Here is a 22,965-nt window from a genome sequence, read left to right as displayed (position 1 = left end):
AGTAGTTTTTGGGTTGAGTCCTTAGGGTTTTCTATATATAGTATCATGTCATCTGCATACAGTGATAGAGATAGATTGGAAGCCCTATAAGAACAACAAATTTATATTTATTTAATAAATATATATATACATCTATAAGTACCAAAGTATATCAACCAAGACACATTACATGCAATTATTCTGCCATATTAAAGATCAAAATTGGTGAAGATAATATAATCATTCTCCCATATACTTTTTCCCTTCCCTCTCCTCTCCTTTCTTCCTCCCTTCCTCCTTTCATTAAACATTTACTGAGTACCTGCCATGTGCCAGGCACAGTGCTAGCTGCTATCTACAGGGGATGCAATGAAGAGTTATCTATAAATCCTACAATCAAAAGAACTCACAGTCTACTGTCCATGTATCTCTTCAGCATCATTATTACCTGATTGCTAAGCAAATCTTTTATAACAATAAGCACAGGCTGATAAGAGGGCACAGATAAATGACACATAGCCCAAATTTAAAAGAAAACTGAACAAGTACAAAACGTTCTGATATTTTTTCTCTCTATAAAATCAAACCATCACTCATAGTTGAAGTATTGATTTCAGCTCAACATAGTCAAGAACTTCCTTCTGCTCAGTTTTCTGAAAATAGAATGGGCTAGGACTTACACAGAGGGATTCTCTATTACTTGGAATAATCAAATGTAAGTTTGTATCTGCTTGCTTAGATATAAGCGAGGTGAAAACTGGATGACATGATAACTAATGTCCTTCCAAACTCTATATAATGCCTGCATTTAAATAAAATAATAGAGTCCATTCTGTTTCTTACTCCCTACTCCAATTCAAATACTGTGTATCATTTTGGGTCAGGGCCAATTAAACAAATAGCATCCTCCATGTCAAGAAGTCTACAGTGCTATTAAGTTATTTCTCCTCCAATGTGTTCAGTTCCAAAGCTTAAAATAGAGGGCCAGTGGTGCAATGGATAACACATCTGACTACAGAGCAGAAGATTCTAAAATATACCAAGTCTCTCTGTGATTTTTGGGGAGGAAGAGGTTGTGTATATATCCCGAATTTGATATCTGGCAATAACTCTGGGGATTTGAGACAGAATTAAACTACTTTGAAAACAAATAAGAGTCACACAAAATCACCATAAAAATTATTATTATTTTAGACCCTGACAAGAACCATTTAGGGAAAATAAACCCCTTGACATAACATTACTACTACTGCACTGGCTTCATTTGAAACGCAGAAAAAAAATTTAGTTGAATCAAAACTATACTTTTCTGCTGATGCAAGGAAACACTTAGGTATTTTTATTTGCTGTGGGTTGTTGTTGTTTATTTCTTTTTGGAAGCTTCTTCTGAATATAACATTCAGTCAAGGGAATGCTTTTTCTGCAGACTTTATGCCATTATTTCAAAGGATAATAAAATAAGAAAAAGAAAAAAGATTCTATATTCACCAAGCATACAAACATAAGCTTTCATCTGCAGATACCACAAGATTCATGCACAATTGGGGCAGACACAGACACACACACATGCACATACACACAAAAGAGAGACAGAAATAGTTAAAATTGTTTTGAAAACAGACATTTAACATTTAGTTTTGAAATCTGGATATTGCCTCCAAGCTTTGGTCCTCATTATACTACTATTTCCTTTATAAACTTCTCCCTTAGTGAGATCATCCACTTTTACCATTTCAGCAGTTACTCCCCTATATTGTCTTTTCTACAAATTATCTCCTCCTGAGTTCTGCACATCTCCACCCTGATGTCTAAAAGAACATCAAAAATAAATTCAAGAGTTCCCTGGTGGCCTAGGGGCTAAGGATTCAGTGTTGTCACTGCTGTGGTGCAGATTTGATACCTGGCCTGGGAACTTCTGCATGCTATGGGTGCAGCCAAATATGTAAATAAATAAATTCAAATGTACGATTACACCCTCTCTTCTCAGTCTTTCTTATTTCTGTTACTGTAAAAGAAAATCATTTTCCTCATCACTCAAGTTGTAAATATTTGATCTCCTGCCCTCCATTTTGGCTGTTAGTGTGTAGCCAATCCTAACATTATGTTGACTCTTTCTTCACAATGGCTATCACCTTCTTTTTCTTGCCCATGCTGTCTACTCTATTTTAGAGATTTATCTTTAGTCTGAAGTATAGCTCTATCCAGGTTCTCCCTTTCAAGTCCACTTTGCAAAATACTAGCAGACAAATTCTTCTGAAAATAGTATCTGCACACATCATATTTTCTCAAAAATCTTCAGTGGCACTCCCAATTATTTTAAGGACAGTGTCTAAAATCTATAAACCTAGAATTCAATTCCCACAGATTCAAGCTCAGCTATTTTATTCCTTTATACTATTCTTTTACATTAATCAAGGAGGCACATTGTTTACCACCCCATACCACACTATAAGAAGAGACTGTAATAGGTGAAAGAAAGAAAAATATTGTGCAATAAGCAAGAATACAGTATTTTCAGGCTAGGTCTGTGTCTTTACATCTATGTCTTTCTTATACCATTATTTCCACCTGCAAAACCACCACTGATCCTTTCCTTGCTCTTGAGCCTACTCATTCCTATTAAGTGCTCATGTTTACAGTGGTCACTCTACTGCTACTGTCTGTGTGACTTGCATTTAGCATCCTCTGCCTTGTATTGAAATGATCTCTCTCTGGGTATCATTTTGCTCCCTATGTAGACTGTCAGCTAACTAAGGTTGAGAAAAGGCCTGAAACTTCTTTGGTAGCCCTTGTGAAGACTAGCTAAGTACTCAATATATGCTGGTTGTTGATTATTGAGTATTTGCCAAAATTTTGTCTTTGTCTGATTTAGGGTAAAAATTCTTGATTGGGTTCAATTCTTTATATTACTGATGCCAGTTTGTGTGTCTGTGTTTAGACTTAGCTGAAATTAGCCTGCTATTCATATAAATTATAACCTGCAGGGCCATACACCTAGCATTTTTCTGCAGATTGAGTTTCAAACTGTGACTCTTTCTTTTAAGCACATCAGTCAAAATCCTGGTTCAGAGTTATTTAAAGTGGTTTGTATTTTATGGTCCTATGAAGGCTTCACATTGCAACTGCTGAGCTTTAAAAACACAGAAACTAGAAAGAGGGTACAAGGAACTGCCATCTGTCCCTATAAACAATTATCGGCCAGCCATCTGCCCTTATACTGGGTAATGATTTTAATGTTGGTAATATCTAACTGAAATACTCTCTCTGAGGAGCCAAAGAAAAGGGAACGCATTAAAAAGTGCTGATCCTTCTAGTTATTGTCTGTGACTGTTTTCTCCCATATAAGAGTCTATCATTTAATGTCTCTATGCTTTTCACTATAGATTGAAAAGTTATTCCTCATGACCCATCTACAAATACTGCATCTCTGCAAGCAAACAGGTCACTCTTCCAACAAATTACCAGAAATAATTAGTTCAATTGTGGAATATCATTTAAACACATTCAAAATGAACCCAGGTGTCAAGTACATTATAAAAGAGAGTCAATAGCAAAAGAATTAACAGTTAACATCAGGCTCAGCCAAGCAGAAGGCAGAAATTTACAGCCAAACAAAAATCAGTTCTGCCTTTTGAAATCAACTCTGCAGAAGTTCACAATCCAATGTAATCCTTCTAATGGGTTCACTGCTTTGTTTATTTTTCTGTAATCAAAACTGATGTAAATTAGAATTTAAGTGACAATGAATTATTCTCTAAATTTGGGCATTTAAGGCAGGGCATGGCTATTTGACAATGCAGATTTCTACATGTGTAACTTAACATATGGAATCAAGGTCTTGCTTGTGGTATTAACTGATTCATGGTTCATTCAGCTCAAATTCCTTTTTTATACACAGTTGTTCTAAAAGATATGATGTGGTAGTCCATAGCCTTCATCAATAACAATAAATCTCAAGGTTAGGAATATTACTAAAATGGGCAATGTGAATTTCCAGCCAGGACCATTTCTAAAGACATGCATTATGTAAGTTTCAATTCATGGGGCCCTACAATTATTTGCCTTGAAATTACTTGTTATTCAAGTGTAGATTCAATTTTTTAATAAAATCGGTTTCAATACATTTGCTGTTTCATACATTTAATGAGATAGCGATCTTGCCAACCTGTTTCACATCTAAACTAATTCTGATAATTTATAGCTAAATGATTCAATTATGTTCATCAAGTTTTTTTGCCTTGCCTTTAGTTACTTATTACATTGTTTTTCTTCTTCTCTCTAAACAGCATGGCTTCTCAGAAATCTTGCTTAAGTAAGGGGAGATTAGCTCCACAATACTAGCAAGCCCACTGAAACCTCCTTGGAAATTCTTAGCTAGCTGGTAGAACCTACAAAGAAAGTAATTCTCAGACACCCTGTATATTAAGAGCTTTGGTTGCTCTAGGATGTGAGAACTTCTGCTATAAATTTTGGACCTGGATCTATAAATAAGCATAATGCCCATAGAAATTTCAGAGGCTGAGAGTTGTAATGGCTATTAAAACCCTAAGGAGAATGCATACTCCTCTATACAATAGGTAGCCTCTTTACCTTGGTGAACAATGCTAGACATTGTATAAAATAAAACTGAAATTTAGAGCTAATAGCTATTAATTAAGTTTTATTTATAATTTTGGTAAACACATTTTTAAAAGATCAGTAAGTCTTCTTACAGAAAAGAAAATGAAACACATTTTTATTATTGTTGCTCTAAAATATATGTAAGAATTTTTTTTCTCCTGTACCTGACAATTTAAAATACATGAGTAGTGCTACTTGTATTGTAATAATCACAAGATGTTGTTTATTTTCATTCAGATTTTCACTTGAAATTTTTGCTTTCTATTTTTTTCTAACTCTTTTCTGGGAATAATAGAAATTTATTTGTGATGATCTTGACACTTCAGGTATGAAAAAGACATTAATAAGGCAGATATTATGTCATTGTCCCACTATGAGTATAAAAAGATAATGAGTGAATCAGCTAAAATAAAAAGAAGGGAAAGATAAAAGAAAATCTATAGGTGGCAATTTATTCACCAATGTCAATTGATGACTCATTCCCACTAGCTAATTCTGCAGCCTGCCAAGGAACTTTGCTAGAGAAAGGACTCCTTCTAGGCTTGGTTACTGCATTGCATTTTTGCTTGCTGGTGTTAGATTCCTGCAGCTGTTGCTTTTTCATGCAGAGGGGCTGCCTCTATAAAAGCTCAGATGCTACTGCAGTAATGATAAGTATTGAATACTCAGAAAGTCTTTGGTGGTTAGTAAGGAAAGTGAAATAGATGCCTCAGAGATATGTTGACCTGAGTTCTTGTACCAGATCTTTTGCAAATTAGATGTGTAAGTCATTTGCCCCCTCTAAATATCACCCTCCTCACCTGTAAACTAAAAGATTTGGATCAACTACATCATCCCTACTATTCCTCTTACTTATGACACTAGGATTATCTGATTATCTTCTCTGTTCCTCTGGGTCAAATACTTTCAATCTTCATTCCTTTTTGACTACTTCCTTCCCTTCTCATTTTTATATTTTCCCTTAAGTTGTAAGGGAACAATATATAAATAGAAATCTGAATAAAGAATTCCCTAATTGCAAAAGATTAAGACAAAGGAAGAAAGAAGAGCAGTGCAATAGAAGTCCTGTGAAGGAAGGTATTTTGATAAATACAGGGATTTATAGAGGTCAAATATGTATGAAAGTTTTTGCTAGTTCTACATAAGGCCATCCTGAATGGAGCATGTGAAACTTTCTGGAAACAAGAGAAATTTCACTTTCTCCTCTCACAGTTTATTTGTTTAACATATAAATCAAAATCAGTATCAAGCGGCTACACTACTGCTAGATTGGTACTTTACTCTTTTTTTAAAAGTGGTGAGAGCAAGAAAGAAGAATAAAAGAATAAACAGTGATACAGCAGTTTTTGCTATTTCCAATTGCTTGAGCACAAACCATGCTCTTGACCTAATGCCAAATTCACTGCTTACATTTAAAAATTTATCATCACACTGATTTCATATATGCTAAAAAGCAAATCCAGATTAATTTCAATCTTATCAATAAATTGATCAGTCTATCAAGAAAGAACAAAACAAAAACCCACTGGAATTGACAGGCATCACTAAGGTTAAGTCATATAAACCATTCAAATTCATCCTTCCTCAATTCTAAATACCAGCATTTATATTCATTAAAATGGGGGAGTCCCCTTAAGATACTTAAGGAAGTCTTTTTTTTCCCCTTTGGCTTGGGTACTCTGCTTAATAACTGGTGGATATGTAACTTAAAAGCTTTTCAGGCATACCCACACTAATAAAAATATTATGCTAGCCTCAGTCCTTTAAAAAAGGGAGCCAATGCCTAGTAAAACATCTGCATAGTTAACACAATATGCAATCTCATCTATTTTTGCCTATCCAGCAAATATTCTCTCCTTATTCCTTGTTACCCATTCCCTATTTTATTCAGCTCTTGGGTGGCCAAATGCCTCAGGGATGGCCTTCTCCACTATCAAGGCACTGTGATTAGTCGAAGCCAATCAAGGTAATCCTATTTCTCTTCTCAGAGAAAAGTAAAAGTAGATGTTCTGGGATAAGTTTACTTGCTTACAGAAAAGGATTTGAGAAACTTAAATATGTGAGAATGCCATGCCTGGATCACAAAATGCCACAACCATTTTGCAAACACAGGTAACCAAATTACCAAGGATGGCAGAAGAGAAAGAATGAACTTGGATTCTTGCTCTCATTATAGAGTCTCTTAATGAACCAATTCTCAGCAGCTCATGGCTTCCTGTTTCTTAAGTGAGATAGTATAATGTCCTTACTGTTTTAGCTACTTATAATTACAGTTACAAGCATCTTGATAAACATATTTAAGTAAAAGAAAATAAGGTTTCAAAGAAATGAACTGGATCTATTATAGCCTCCTCCCTCAAAATTTTACATTTCTACTTGAAAGTTTGAGAATCTTGTTTTCTTTCCTACTATGGCATGTAAAGGACACTAAAAGTTTCTAACTTACTTATTTATACTGATAGTTCCAAATAGAAATATCTGCATTGTGTTTGATGCTGAAGCACTTGTTAACTTTTAACCCAATTTTAATTATTTGCTGGTCTATACCATTCCACATATTTAGCATTATTGAATTTTATATGCAATTTACTAAAATGACCAGCTATTTTGGAGTTCTCTTTAATTTATCATAGAGACACAGTTCTAAAGTACTTTGTATCATTTTATATTTAATTTTCAGAAACTAAAAACAGTACTATATTATGTCACTAGACAAGAACATCATGAGTCATGGACAGAAAGTGCCAGGTTCCTCAAATTACAGCTCAAGCCATCCACTTAATATTTTTCATGGGACTTGGGTGGGTTTTGCTCTCAACCAAGGGCCTCATATTCTATATTCCCCAGTAGGTGGGATTCTCAGAAATGAGACCCACTGAATTAAAGACATCCTGGCTCAGAACTCTGGAATTTTCCCTTTGATTCTCTTTTCTCCACCTCTTCATTGGACAAGTCTCAAACCTATTCAGTCCGCAAGTTCTTTTTCGCAGAGATTATTTGCTGAACAATGCTGGATGCTGGATTTTTAGTCATGAACAAGATACACAAAATCCTGGTCTCCTAAAATTAGCAGACTAGAGCTATCATCCTGTCTCTAGTGTCATACCCTCTAGATCATCCTGGTCTAGATACTTTTGTGCCCTCCATGCAGTCTCTTGTTTACATATACCAATATATCACAAAAACTTGGAGAAGGTTTTTGATAGATAATATAGGGTAGAGTTTGGAATTTTTTAAAAGATAATTTTACCAGTCTATCTCTTGATCTCAGCTTCAAGACTCAAATTTCACCCAATTCTACATGTCCAAAATGTTTCTTCCAATACCATCTTATACAAGCCTTGACACTAGTCAGACTGGGCTATTTGTTATTCTCAGAATTGGCCAAAAGCATTTGTAAAAACCTGAATTGTAACTCAAACTGCCTTTACCCATAGAAATAAATCACACTGGCAGTTAGATATTGTTGAAATATTGCTATAAGTAGACATTTCAAGTATATTGTTGGTTAAATCTTTAAAACCTAAGCACCAAGCATTTAGAATATTATAACTCAGAACTCATTTTGCCATAGAAACAAACCATTCTATTATAAGTGAATATTTGGAGCACAAGTAATTTGTAAGTTAAGTATTAAATGATTGTTCAGGCAAAATGTCACCATTCTGGTTTTTGAAAAGAAGATTAAATATCACTATTTCTACTTTGACTACATTTTTGCAAAAGTACATGTTACCACTAAGCCTCAGCAAATGCTCAATAATGTTCTGGAACAGTCTACCATGAGCTTGTTTTATTATACTTTGCCTCCTCCAGTCAAAATTTAAAATCCCCTAAAATTTAGTTAACTATTCTATTCTATTAATTGCAAGACCAACAATAAACATTTATTCAGAAGGAAGACTGCTGTTGTCAATGAATGTTACAACCATTTCCCACCCAGCTATTTTGGTAAAATATTTCCATACTGGTTCCTTTCCTATGCTCTATTTCTTTGCAATAGTTTTCATTTCTGAACAGAGGATAATTTAGGGTATTTTAAGAAAGAAGAAGTACTCATCCCTAGGTAACAGAAAAACAGTGCTACAAGTGTTCTCTTAAAAAAAAAATGGACCTAGAATCTCTTTCTGACTTTACTAAAGTTCAAGTCATGGAAAACTCCATGGATATGAAACACAACTCTGCTTCAATGTTTAAATATAAACGTTGTTAAATGGACTGTGGGACTCTTCCTAGTCATATCTATTCACTAATCCCCCAGAAAGACATATAAAATCCGCAACCTTGTTTTGCTTGATAAAGGCAGCAGATTCATACATACTGAATAGTTCCATCTGGAAACTACCTCTGCCTCCTCGAGTCCCAAACCTTCTGCTAGCATCCTACAGAAGAGTTTCTAGCTCTTATGCCCTTGGAGTTTGTCCTTATATTCCTACCCCTCCCCCACTGAAGACTCAAATAAGCACCGGGAAGCTCTTATGTAAATAGCAACTCATCAGATTCCAACTTGAAACAGAATTCTTATGATTCCAAATCCATTCTCCTGCCCACCTCCTAACATATGTCTTTAAATTCACTTATCTGAGAGTGCCATGAGTAAGCATGCTGTTTCACAGATGAACTTGTGTAAAAAGATTAAGAAATCTTCACATTTTGTCTCAGAGCAGTTAAAAGTCACAGAGAAGATTTGCCTTAATTTTTCAAATAAATTCATTATTTTGTCTTTTTGTCCATTTTTTTTTCTTTTTCTGCCATTCGTATAGCATATGGAAGTTCCTGGGCCAGGGGTTGAACAGGAGCTGCAGCTGTAGCCTACACCACAGCTATGGCAACATTGGATCTGAGCCACATCTGCAACCTACACTACACTACAACCTCTACCCACTGAGCCAGGCCAGGGATCAAACCCACATCCTCAAAGAGACATCACGTCCTTAACCCACTTAACCACAATGGAAACTCCACTTTTTTTGCCTTTTTACCAATTTATATCAATAATGTTTATTTTATATCATTCATTTTTTACCCTTTTCAAATTCACAATTTCCTTAATGTATAGCTTAAAATAAGGACATGTTAGTAAGTTCTGTCATATTAAGGAAGAGCCTGATCATAAATTTCCAGTTTCTTCCTGAAACAATAATTTTCACTAAATTCAGAGATGGATTTTAGCTGTTTTTGGAAGAAAAAAAATCAGTACATTCACTGATTGCTTTATATAATAAAATGCCCCAGTTAATTAGATAGAAAATAATGAGTGACATGAATCTCTGTGTTTTAGGAAACAGATATGTGAAAATTTGAAATGACTGATTAGAAGCAAGTGAAAGTTTGGAGGAATGGTTTGAAAAAAGCAAAAGGAATATCTATTTTTCTAACCAATCTGCTGAGTAACAGTTTATTTAATCTTTTAAAAATTTTATTCATGGTAAGAACACTTAACACAAGCCCTACACTTTTACTAGATTTTTAAGTATACAACATAGTATAATTATCCGAGATTCTTAATTGAAGAAACCTACTACAGTGAGTAAGTGGAACTGTGAACATATCATCCACTTATGCCACAAGTCTGCAGTGAGTGTGTGACTCTATGCAGAGACTTTTGAACAGATCTACTAATTATGGTGGGTAGACATATAAATGGTGGAAATTCTTTTTTATTTTTTGTCTTTTGTCCTTTTAGGGCCGCACCTGTGGCATATGGAGGTTCCTAGACTAGTGGTCTAAATGAAGCTGTAGCCGCAGGCGTACACCACAGCCACATCAGATCTGAGCTGCATCTGTGACCTACACCACAGCTCACGGCAATGCCAGATCCTTAACCCACTGATAGAGGCCAAGGATCGAACCCGCAACCTCATGGTTCCTAGTCGGATTCATTTCCGCTGTGCCATAATGGGAACTCCAAAATTCTTAAACTATATTTTAACTCTCATCTTTCACTGGAGTCAAGTGTTGGAATTTAGTTACAGGTCTGCCACTTAACTAGAAAAAAATGTATTGTTTCTTAGTGTGTTAAAAATTACTAATTGGTAAATTCTACAGTTACAGTGGAAGAATATTATTTAATCTGGCTATCAACACAGTTTAACTGTACGTTTATTATAATTTTTATATTTTTAAAGCTTTATCAAAATATAGATGATTCACAAGTTTCTGATAATTTCTGCTGTACAACAAAGTGATTCATGTTATACATGTACAAAGTTATACATGTACACATATCCATTCTCTTTCAGATTCTTTTCCCACATAGATTATCACAGAATATCGAGTAGAGTTCTCTGTGCTATACAGCAGGTCCCCAGTGGCCAATCATTCCATATACCTCAGTGTGCATATGCTAATCCCAAACCCCCAGTCTATCCCTTCCTCCCCCCAACCTGTTCCCTTTGGCAAATGTAAGTTTTTCAAAGTCTCTAAGTCTGTTCTGTTCTGCAAATAAGTTCATTTGTACCCTCTTTTTAGATTCCACATATAAATCATATCATATGATGTTTGTCTTGCACTGTCTGACTAACTTCGCTTATTATGATAATCTCTAGGCCCATCCATGTTGCTACAAAAGGCATTATTTCATTCTTTTTATGGCTGAGTAATAGTCCATTGTATATATGTACCACATCCTATTTATCCATTCCTCAGTCAATGTAACTTTATTTCATCAATTAAACACAAAATAAGAATGCAGTAAGTTCCTATTATGTACAAACATGTACTGAATACTGAGGGTCAGTAAAAGAAAACACACAGAGATGGCAAGACATAGTTTTTGCCCCCATGGACTCTAGTCTATTGGAAGGGATGTTCAACTCACTGTTACAGAAGGTAGAATGAAAGAAATGCTATTCAAGAATAGCAAATATGATATGGAATTAACTTATTTTTTATGGTAGAGTTATTTCTGTACATCTTATTAACCCCACAAAGAACTACATTTTATAGCCTTTGAGGACAGAAGATGAGTATTATACTTATTTTGAACTTCCAACAGTGCCTTTCACATAGCCAGTTGTTAATAAATATCCATTGAATTATAAACTCCACTCTAACTGTGTGCTCTTAAAACATGCTCATAGAAGACTCTTTTGTTCCTTTATGGTGATGCTACTGTCCGTGGTGTTTCTTAAATCTTCTGAGTTTGTTTGAGTGTACAGAAAGATATACAAGTAAATACATTAACTTTTCAAATTTTTTTTAAAAAATTAGAAAGGAAATTAACAGTAAATTATCAAGTTGGCTGCTACCACCCAATTTTGAGCCAATTACTATCTCTATCTTGATCTCAATTTTTCCACTTGGGTCCTTCCTTTTCTAGCAATATATAAGCTTTCCCTTGACTGCAAGTTTTTCTGAAGTTAATTCCTCATTTCCCTACTTTTGAGCAAATTTTCTCAAAACTGGGCAAATATTCACTATTTTCTTAAAATAGCAGCTAATATTCCTCACCTCCCAGTCTTTCACCAAACTCACTTCAATTGAAGTTTTCTTCCCACCATTCCACTGCATATACTCTTAAGATCAACAGTGACCTTCATTTTGCTAAATGCAATGGCTACCTCTCAATATCATTAAACGGTTGACCACTACCTCATTCTTGAAATTCAGTCTTCATTTGTTTTCCATGACATCTTATTCTTGGCTTTCTTCCTAGTTCTTCTTTGGCTCCTCCTCAGATTCCTTTCCTTGTTCTGCCTCCTCTAATTGAGTGCCCTGCACTCATTCCTGGAATATCTGCTTATTTATGCATATATGTTCATATTATGTGATTTTAACAAACCCAATTTCTCTAAATACAGCTACATACCAATGATTCTTCCTTTTATATCTTCATTCCTGAACACCATGCTTTTACATAAAACTCCATGCTTGACATCTCTTGTCTATGCCTAATAGGCCTCTAGAAGTTAATTTGTCCAAAACTAAAGCCTAATCCAGGGCAATTCGCTTAAGACTGCATTACCTTCCTCCTCACTGTTCACCTCCACAGTTTTGATGGCTAAATTACTATAATATTCTTTTACAAACTGAAAATTTTGAAAATGGTATTTACCATAAAATAGCTTCCTAATCATACTGCCAAGAGACTCAGTTTTTTCCTAGTAAGTAGCAGATCTGTCTTCAGCTGTGAAATTTCCATTTTTTCCCATAGTTTATAATTCTCTGCTGAGAGCTACTTTCTTCCCATTCATTTTAAGGGTATTCACCTTTTCCTCATGGAGTGGTCTTATAATAGCTGCTTTGAGGGCTTTATTTTATAATTCCATCATCTGGGTCATTTTAGGATTAGGATCTGTTAATTTTCTTTTTTATTCAAAATTGGCCACCTTTTCTTAGCTCTTTATATGGCAAGTAATTTGGGACTATATCTTGGATTTTGAATATTATGTTGTAAGATTCTGGGTCCTGTTAAAATTCTCTGGAGAATATTGATTTTGATTTTGTTTCTGTTTTGGTTGGCAATCAACTTCGTTATGTTTAGATTGTAAGTTGTTTCTCATTTTATGTAGGCAATGGTTCCAATGTCTGGTTTGTAGAGCCTTTCTTATACTCTTCAGATCTATCCTGCAAGTGAACATCTCAGTGATTAGTCTGGAAATTAGGTATTATGTACTGCAGTTCCATCCTTAAAGCCTTTTTTATGTTTTTTGGGGGTCTGTTTCATGTATGCATAGGGGAACATTGGGAATGACCCTGGGACTTGCTTGACTCACAGAATTTGGAGAGTCCTACTTTAGTTCTATTTTCCTCAAGATATCTCCTCCCACTTCTTAGGATCACGGGTTCTCTTTTTGCAGGATCCTCTAACCAGGGAGAAGGTTTTCTCTCAGGACTATAGGTATCCACATTGCTGCCTCCTTTGCCACTACAGCTATGCAGCTTCTTGTCTGGGATTTGCCTCAGGGCAAGGTCAAGGGATAAAAGAGAAGAAATAAAGAAAAACAACTCAGAGATTCTTCACACAATTTTGAACTTATAGCCCCCCCCCCCTTTTCCTAGTTCTCTCCAGCTAGAAAGAGATAGTTTCTCTCAAAGTTCTTGCTTTCTGCATCCAAAGTGCAGTTCTGGGACTTGGTTTACCCTTGGGTTAAAGCTGGGCAAGAAAGAGGGACAAATTTTTTTAAGCAGTTAAAAAAAAAACAAACTTTCTGTCATTGTTTACTTTTCAGCATCTTCAGGCAGCTGCCTTTTGTATTCTTCCCAGTAGTTTTTATTGTAATTAACTGGAAAAGTAGACTGTAGTGACTTACTCCATCTTGGCCAGCACCAGGAGTGCCACTATCGTCTTCATTCTTCTGTTTCATTTATTTTCTGTCTTCTCCTATTAAAATGTAATGTCCATATATGCTCTCATAGTCACTGCTAAATTCACTGCACCAAGAAGAATACTTAGCAAATAATGAGTTCTTAATACAAATTTGTTGAATGCATTAATTAGCTAATTAATGCATATTTTTCTTTTCTTCCATTTTCTTCTAGAAAGATGATAACTATCGAAATATGAATTTTAGGACTTCTCAAATCTTGTCTTATTTAATGATGCTGATTCCCTTCTTATGACATTGAAAAGCAGTCTTTCCATGATATTCAATTTAGGAGGATGGAAGTTAGAGTTAGAGGGTCACTTGATAACTTTTTATGGAAGAGGTGTAAAAATGAAAGAAAACTGAGCTGCTGTCTTGTCTAAGCTCTAAATCAATCTCACTCTGCTTCTATTAGCATTATCAAATATTGCAAATCTTTATGAAAATAACTCAAGATCCCTAGAGAATTTCAAAAATTCTAACATTAAAAAAATCAATTCTCAGAAACCAGCATCATAGTAAAATAACCCTTAACAACTTAAACATTATGTAAGTTGCAATTTACCAGTTCTGAACTTCCTTTCTAGAGATAAAGTATTAAAATGGCCTGTAATTTAAAGCAAAGAACACTGTGCCTGTCTTTGCCCTTGTTATGCACTGAGGCAATTGAATTGACTTTCCACAGGCACACACTGATCATTAGGTTGGCAGTAGAGCAAGAACAAAATTAACTGAATTTAATGAGTAGCTGGCATTTGAGAAATGCAGCACTTCTAATAGCAAGTATCATAGGATAGTATTAACAAATCTTTTCCACTATCTGATGGATGAACATACTATCCAAGCAGTCTAAAAATGCTCGAGAGTCCAGAGGCTGAAAGGATCCAGAGCACATACCTGGAAACACAGTATAGGGTCCTTCAAATTTTAGGGTTTATCTTTTCAGTATTCTCTTTCAGGGTTTATCTAATTTATATGAACTATTTCTGGAGTTCTAGTAGAGAATTTTAAGATATAGTTCTATAAAGTAGTGCTGCCCATAATATAAAGGGATCATATTAGTTATGGTCTAAATAAGGACATATTAAAGAAAGAAAGGAGGTGCTATTGCTAACTGTGGTAGGAAAACAAGAACAAACTAGGTTTGTCTGCATGGTATAGAAGGTATGGCATACCATCTAGAATATCCAATTCAGCTAAACTCAGTGAACTTAGGGGAGGTATATATATATTTAAAACTCATTAACAATACAAATTCTATTGAATATATTAAAAACCAAAGGTTCTATTGAACACATCATAATCCTAATGATGCTCAGAAAAGAGGAAGCAAAAAATAAAATGTTATTGTAGGTAGGGATCTAAAACTTTATTTTCAAGATATATGATTAAAGAAAAAAAAGACTGAGAATTATTCCTGACTTAACAATATGAACTTTCAGATTAACCAAATAGTTCTCATTTATGAATAAAAGTTCTTCTCAATAGATTTCTTGCTAATACTTGTGGCCATCCATATGCCTTCTTTGGAGAAATGAACCAGGAAGAAATTGAAAATATGAATAGACCAATCACAAGTACTAAGATTGAAAATGTGATTTAATAACTTCCAAAAAACAAAAGTCCAGGACCTGATGGCTACACGGGAAAATTCTATCAAACACTCAGAAAAGGGTTTATTCTGAAACTCTTCCAAAAAATAGCAGAGGAAGGAACACTCCCAAGTTCATTCTATGAGGCCACCATCACCCTGATACTAAAATAGATGATTTCTTATTTAAAACAAATATGGGGTAGGGGAACAAGTTTCAAAACATCACAGGGAAGCAAAAATATCTGGACTATGAGATATATTATAAGATAACTAAGCTTGACTCTTCAACAAGTCAGTAGGATCAAGAAAGGAAAAAAAAAAAAACAAGGAAGGGAAAAATGTTCTTGATTAAAATGTAAAAGACATTAAACTGCATTAAATACAATTTGTTAAATTCTGATTCAACAAAATAAATTCAAATAAATATTATCTTAGGCAATCAAAGCTAGGCAAAAGAAAGGCAGTGTTCTATAAAGTGTCATGAGGAGTTCCCATAGTGGCTCAGGGGAAACTAATCTGACCAGCATCCATGAGGATGCGAGTTAGATCCCTGGCATTGTTCCATGAGCTAAGGATCCAGTGTTGCCATGAGCTTCAGTGTAGGTTGCAGACACGGCTTGACCCTGCATTGCTGAGGCTGTGGGGTAGGTTGGCAGCTACAGCTCGGATTTGACCCCTAGCCTGGGAACCTCCATATGCCGAGGGTGAAGCCCTAAGAAAAAAAAAATACATGGTTTTGAAGATGCATACTATTGCGGTGAAATTACAAGATGCCTGGGATTTTCTTTAAAATATTTCACTAAAATAAGGGTAGTATAGATAAAGCAGGGGTATCAAAATTTGGTAATTCTAGAATATGGATTTTTTTGGTATATGGAGGCTAATTTTACTATTCTCTATGTTTGCACATGTTTGAATTTTTTTAAATTAAAAATAATTCATGCAATTTAGGTTACATAAAGAAAGTTACTAGTTAATCATATTTTAAGAAAAATATAAACCTAAAATGATTGTCAACATAGAAAGTTATTTCTAGCCTTGGAAAAAGATTATACTGAAATAATCCAATTTTTCTCCAAGTTTCCTTATGAACAGGAAAAACATGTGCAGAAATGTTGGCCAAGAATAGAGATTTAGTCTTGAATATAAAGAAGGTCTGTAAGGAATGTATCAATGTAAAGTAAAAAGTCTGATTGGACCTGCTTAATGTATTCATTCCTTAAAACCAGTAAGTCTCACTAAGAGGATGAGTACCTTTTATATTTTGGTTTCTATTCTTTTTTTTTTTAATATTGGCTTCTATTCTTAACTACAGTGATAATTGATATTGAGTCAGTTATTTTTCATATACATCAGGGAAGAAAGCATTTTAAAGGTAATAGATGTTCATTATTGAAAATTTGCAAATTACAAAGTACTTTAAGAAAAAATAGAATTGTCCCATAGGTTAATTGCTATGTGATATTAACTGTTCATTTGTCAGTGTATTGCCATCTAGTCTTTTCTTAAAAGCTTTTTGTGTATATGCATAACACATACATATATTAAACTCACATAAGTTATCTTATTGTAGTTACAGTTTACTGTATAAATCCAAATTTCATATAATATGAATAAATTAAAAATGATCAAATACAAATATGTTAAAGTAATATTTAATGACACCCTATATTCTATTTTATGGATATTTTATATTTTATTTAAACATTGACCTAATCTTGGGCATTAAGATTATTTCCAATATTTCTTTGTTATCAGTTACACTGTACTGAACATGCTTTTACATGAACCTTTGTATACAAGTCTGATTATTTTCTTAAATTTCCCAAAATAGAATTTCTAGGTCATAAATATAAACACTTTTTAGGTTATTGATACATATTGGAAAGTTGCTTTCTAAGAAATTTTTAACATATCCTCTAGTATAGGTGAGCATATCAATCTTATTCTGATTCAGTACTTGGAGAACTATTGTTTTATTTTGTTGTGTTGTCTACTCACTAATATTTCCTATCCTGTTTCTTCTGATTAGGCCAGGCCAATCATAACATTTAATCTTCCTAGAAACAATGATTGGTTCAGTTGACTTAAGAAGGCAAATCAGATTCCTTCTGGGGTTGATATAAATAACAGTGTGAAACAAGCTTTCTGTTTTAAGTGGAGCTGTTAATATGGAGTTTCTGGCATTCATAGTCAATATAATATCAAGAGGTCCCATGTATAATAGGAAAAAAAAAGGTGGGAAGTACACAAAGTAAAGCAGATACATGACAGGTAATTGTGAAGTCCAATAATAAAAGAAGAAAAATCAGTACAACCAAGACAGAGATCTTGGTTGCTTCAGTTCTTCTCAAAAATTATTAAAGTATTTGCAAGTGATTTAACCAAGACAGAGACCTTGGTTGCTTCAGTTCTTCTCAAAAATTATTAAAGTATTTGCAAGTGATTAAAATAAAGTTCAATGCTACATAAAGAAATTCAGTAACATCCAGCACTCAACAAGGTAAAATTCACAATATCTGGGATCCAGTCAAAAATTACCATTCAAAGATGTAGAAAAATATGACACATAATGAGGAGAAAATATCAGTCACTTGAAATCAACACAGAAATGACACCAAGATGATGAAAGAATTAGTCAGACATTAATGGGGATGTTAAGCCAGTTACTTTATCACTATATTTAAGAAGGTAGAGGGGAACAAAAAAAGTTAAGTAATAGAGATTATATTTTAAAAGGCCTCAATTGAACTTATAGATATGAAAAATACAAAATCTGAGAAGACAAATTCTTAAAATGGGATTAACAGCAGATTAGACATTGCAGAATAAAATATTACTGAACTTGAATATAAGGTAATAGAAATAATACAAAATTTACACAAAGTGAAAAATAGAAAAAATGACTAGAACGTCAATGACTTATTACAATTTCAAATGATCTGATGTATGTCCTTGAAGTCATTGAAAGAGTAGAGAGAAATAAATGAAGGGAATATTTTAAATAAATAATATTTGAATAAATACAAATTTATCAAATTTAATGAAAATTATAAGCCCACAGATCCAATAAGTTCAAAAAACCCCAAGCAAAAGACTTATGAACAAAACTATATTATCATATCATAACTGAATATTTCTAAAATGTGATTAGAAAATCTTACAATCAGCCAATGGGAAAAACACACTTTTCATGTTTTTGTCTTGTACAAAAGACAAAGATAAATATGATATTACACATAAAATTATTAAATAACTCAAAGTCTGTTATTTGACCACAATAAATTACATTAGAAAGCTATATCCAAATATTCAGAATATCCCTAAATATTTATAAACCAAGGAAATACTTCCAAATAACACTTCCAAAGAACCCATGAGCCTAAGAAATAATCAAAGAGAGGGTTAGGATGAATTCTGAATAAAATAAAAATGAAAACACAGCATATAAAAAATTTTTGTAAAGCAGCTAGAGCAATGTTAAAAAGGAAATTATAATATTACATACTGGAGTTCTCATGATGGCACAGCAGAAATGAATCCGACTAGGAACCATGAGGTTTTGGGTTTGATCCCTGGCCTCGCTTAGTGAGCTAAGGATCCGGCATTACCACGAGCAGTGGTGTAGGTCATAGACGTGGCTTGGATCTGGCATTGCTGTGGTTGTGGTGTAGGTCAGCAGCTGTAGCTCCAATTAGACCCCTAGCTTGGGAACCTCCATATACTGCAGGTGTGGCCCTGAAAAGGACAAAAAAATATATATACACGTATGTATGTGTGTGTGTGTGTGTGTGTGTGTGTGTGTGTGTATGTGTATATATATATATACACATATATATATATTACATATTTATGTTGGTAAAGAAGAAAGTTCTCAAAACTAGAGAAAAAATCTTTAAAAAGAAAAGCTAAATCCAAAAGGAAAGCAAAAATAAGAGTAGCAAACAATGAAATAGAAAACACAAAACCAATAGGTAAAACCAAAACCAGGTTATTTGAGATCAACAAAATTAATAAAATTATTGCTAGGCTAATCAATTAACAAATAGAAAATCACAAATTTTCTTTTCCTTTTTTATTTTTTTTTGTCTTTTTGGGTTGTACCTGCAGCATATGGAAGTTCCCAGGATAAGGGCTGAATCAGAGCTATAGCTGTGGCCTACACCACAGCCATAGCAAGGCCAGATCTGAGCTGCGTCTGTGAACTATACCACAGCTCATAGCAACACTGGATCCTTAACCCACTGAGCAGGGCCAGGGATCAAAACCACAGCCTCATGGATACTAGTTGGGTTTGTTACTGCTGAGCTGCAATGGGAATTCCTGGAAAATCACGAATTTTCAGTAGCAAGAATGAAAGAGGCCAAGTTCCCACTGTGGCTCAGCAGGTTAAGAAGTTGATGTTGTCTCTGTGAGGATGTGTGTTCTAGCCCTTGTCTTCCTCAGTGGGTTAAGGATCTGGCTTTCACACAAACTGTAGTGTAGGTTACAGATTCAGCTTGGATCTGGCATTGCTGTGTGCTGTGGCTGTGGAGGAGGCCTGCAGCTGGGGCTCCAAGTCAACCCCTAGCCCTAGAACTTCCATATGCTGCAGGTACACTTGTAAAAATAAAAAAATTAAAAAAAAGAATGAGAGAGGGAACATCACTCAGATACCAAAGATAAAGATAATAAGTGGGCGTTATAAATAATTTGTGTAAATACAGTTGACAGTATAGGTGAAATTGATTAATTCCTTAAAAGGCGCAAATACCAAAGATCACTCAAGAAGAAACAAGTAACATACATTGCACTATATCTATGAAAGAAATTAAATTTGTGTTTTAAAACACACACATACACACACACACACACACACACACACACACACACACACACACCCCTAATAGCCCATTTGGTTTCACTGTGGAGTTCTGGCACATATTTAAAGAAAAAAATACCAATCCTACAAAAAATTCTTCCAGAAAATTAAAGAGGAGCCCTCACTTCAAAACTCATTCTATGACCAGCATTAACAGACAAATTCATTACAAGAAAAAATACAGATCATTATTCCCCACAAAATAGCTGTAAATATTCTTAACAATATTTTAGCATAAGTAATCCAACAGTATATAAAATAAAAGACACGTCGTGATCAATAGGAGTCTTTCCTGGGAATGCAAGACTCATTTTATATTCATAACTCAATCAATATAATTCACCATATCAATATACTAAAGAAAAAAAAATCTGATTGTCTTCAAAAGTAGAGGAAAACATTTGACAAAATTCAACATCTATTCTTGGTAAAAACTCAGCAAATTAGAAATGAAAGAGAACTTCAACTTGCTGAAGATAATGTACAGTAAAACATCTTATATCATACTTAATAGTGAAAGACTGAATACTTTTCTCCTAAGATTGTAAAACAGGTAATATTTTTCTCTCAATTTCATAATGGAGGTCCTAGCCAGTGCCATAATGTAAGAAAAAGAAATTAAAGTCATATTGGATCAGAAAGAAAGAAATAAAACATGATACATTCATAGACAACATGATTGTTTAGTAGAAAATCCCAAAGAATTAGTAAAAGCAACAAAAAACTAGAACTAGTAAGATCATAGGATACAAGGTAATACAGAAAAGAATAAATCTTAATTCTATACAATCTAGTAATAATTAGAAGTCATTTTTTCTAGAAGTTTATTTTAAATACAGTTTATAAAATCCAAAAAAACCCTCAAATAGGCAATGATCTAACAAAATGTGTATAGAAACTATATGCAAAACATACAAAACACTGATAAATGAAGTCAAGATCTAAATAATGAGATATAGTCTTTTTATGACTTTGAAGACCGTGTTAAATGTTCATTCTATCCAAATGTATCTATATATTCAATACAGTATTAGAATTCCAACAGAACTACTGTAGAAATCAGCAAGATAATTCTGAAATATATGTGGGAATGCAAAGGAACTAGAATTGCCCAAATGATTTTGAAAAAGGAAAAAACTATAGGACTCACACTACCTAATTTAAAGACTCGCTATAAAGCAGTATAACATACAGTGCTATAGCAAAAGGCAAAAGTATAGATGTATATTTCAGATGAAAAAAAAATAGTACTGAAATAGACCAACATACATAGGATCAATTGATATTTTTCTTCATTTTCAACTATACATGAATTCATTCTTGTTGCAAAAATTCAAACAGATAAATAAAAAAGCCTTCTCAAAATCTAGTCCCAGTACCACAAACTTTAGAAGGTACTTCCTCTGTGAGTAAGCAGTATACCAGATTAGGCCAGACTCTACTATTGGCTGACACAAACTTGATGTTTGATTTTGAGCCTTTTTGGGTTCAAAAAAAAAAGAGGCACACACAGATCAGTATGATTCTTACTAAGAATATTTAAAGGAATACAAATGGACAAGAAAGAATCTTAATAAGTAAGTCTCACAGATAACAGTAATACCATCTGGAACTTAGCTCAGCAGTACAAATTCAGTCCTTTGTTGTCTTTAACAGGATCCATTGCTCCCAACTCTAGTGCTCTCCACTATCATGAGCCAATGTTTTGTTCTTGCTTTCAATTTTCCTAATGCTTTCTTAATTCCCGACTCTCTTCTTGTATACTCTGCTCCTGCCTTCTGTACCACTTCACTCTACCCTTCCTAGTTTCCCCATAGTGCCTGTCTTTTCTTTTAGGGCTTTCATTTCAGCTCCTTTAAAGAAAGTTTCTGATTAGCCATTATGTAGTATGAAGCCTTTTTTCTGGAACAGAAGGTAGCAAATTCCTCATGCCAGATGATCTTAAAGCCTGCTTGCTAGCCCACAGGAAACTATTATGGTCAACTAGCTTTTTGACCAAGGTGTAAAAGCAATTAAATAGATTGGATATTCTTTCCAACGACTTTATTGGAACAACTGGATAACCAAACTGCACACAAAAGCAAAACAAACAATAAAAAAATGATCCAGCAATCTCACTTCTGGGGTATACCTCCGAAGGAAATGAAACCATGTTGAAGAGGTTTCTGCAACCCCTGAGTTTACTGAATCATTATTCATAATAGTCAAGGTATGGAAACAACCTAAATGTCAATGGATGAACGAATAAAGAAAAAGTAGTATATAAACAATGAAATATTATTCAGCTATAAAACAGAAGGAAATCCTACCATTAGTGACAACATGCTAAACTTGGAGGGCATTATGCTAAGTAAAATAAGCCAGAAAAAGAAAGACAAATACTGCGTGGTATAACTTATATGTGGGAAAGAAGTCAAACTCATAGAAAAAAGGGGGGGGGGCAATCCATTCTTCATCCCATATATTAAAAAAAACCCTCAAAATTAGATCATGAGCTTAAATGTAAAAAGTGAAACAATAAAACCTCTAGAAAAAACATATAACATTTTTGTGAACTTATATATGGCAAAGATTTCTTAAACATTGCCGAAAAGCATAAAATA

Source organism: Sus scrofa, chromosome X, assembly GCF_000003025.6.
Source record: "Sus scrofa isolate TJ Tabasco breed Duroc chromosome X, Sscrofa11.1, whole genome shotgun sequence".
NCBI classification, from domain to species: domain Eukaryota; kingdom Metazoa; phylum Chordata; class Mammalia; order Artiodactyla; family Suidae; genus Sus; species Sus scrofa.
Note: the sequence above shows the minus strand (reverse complement) of the source record.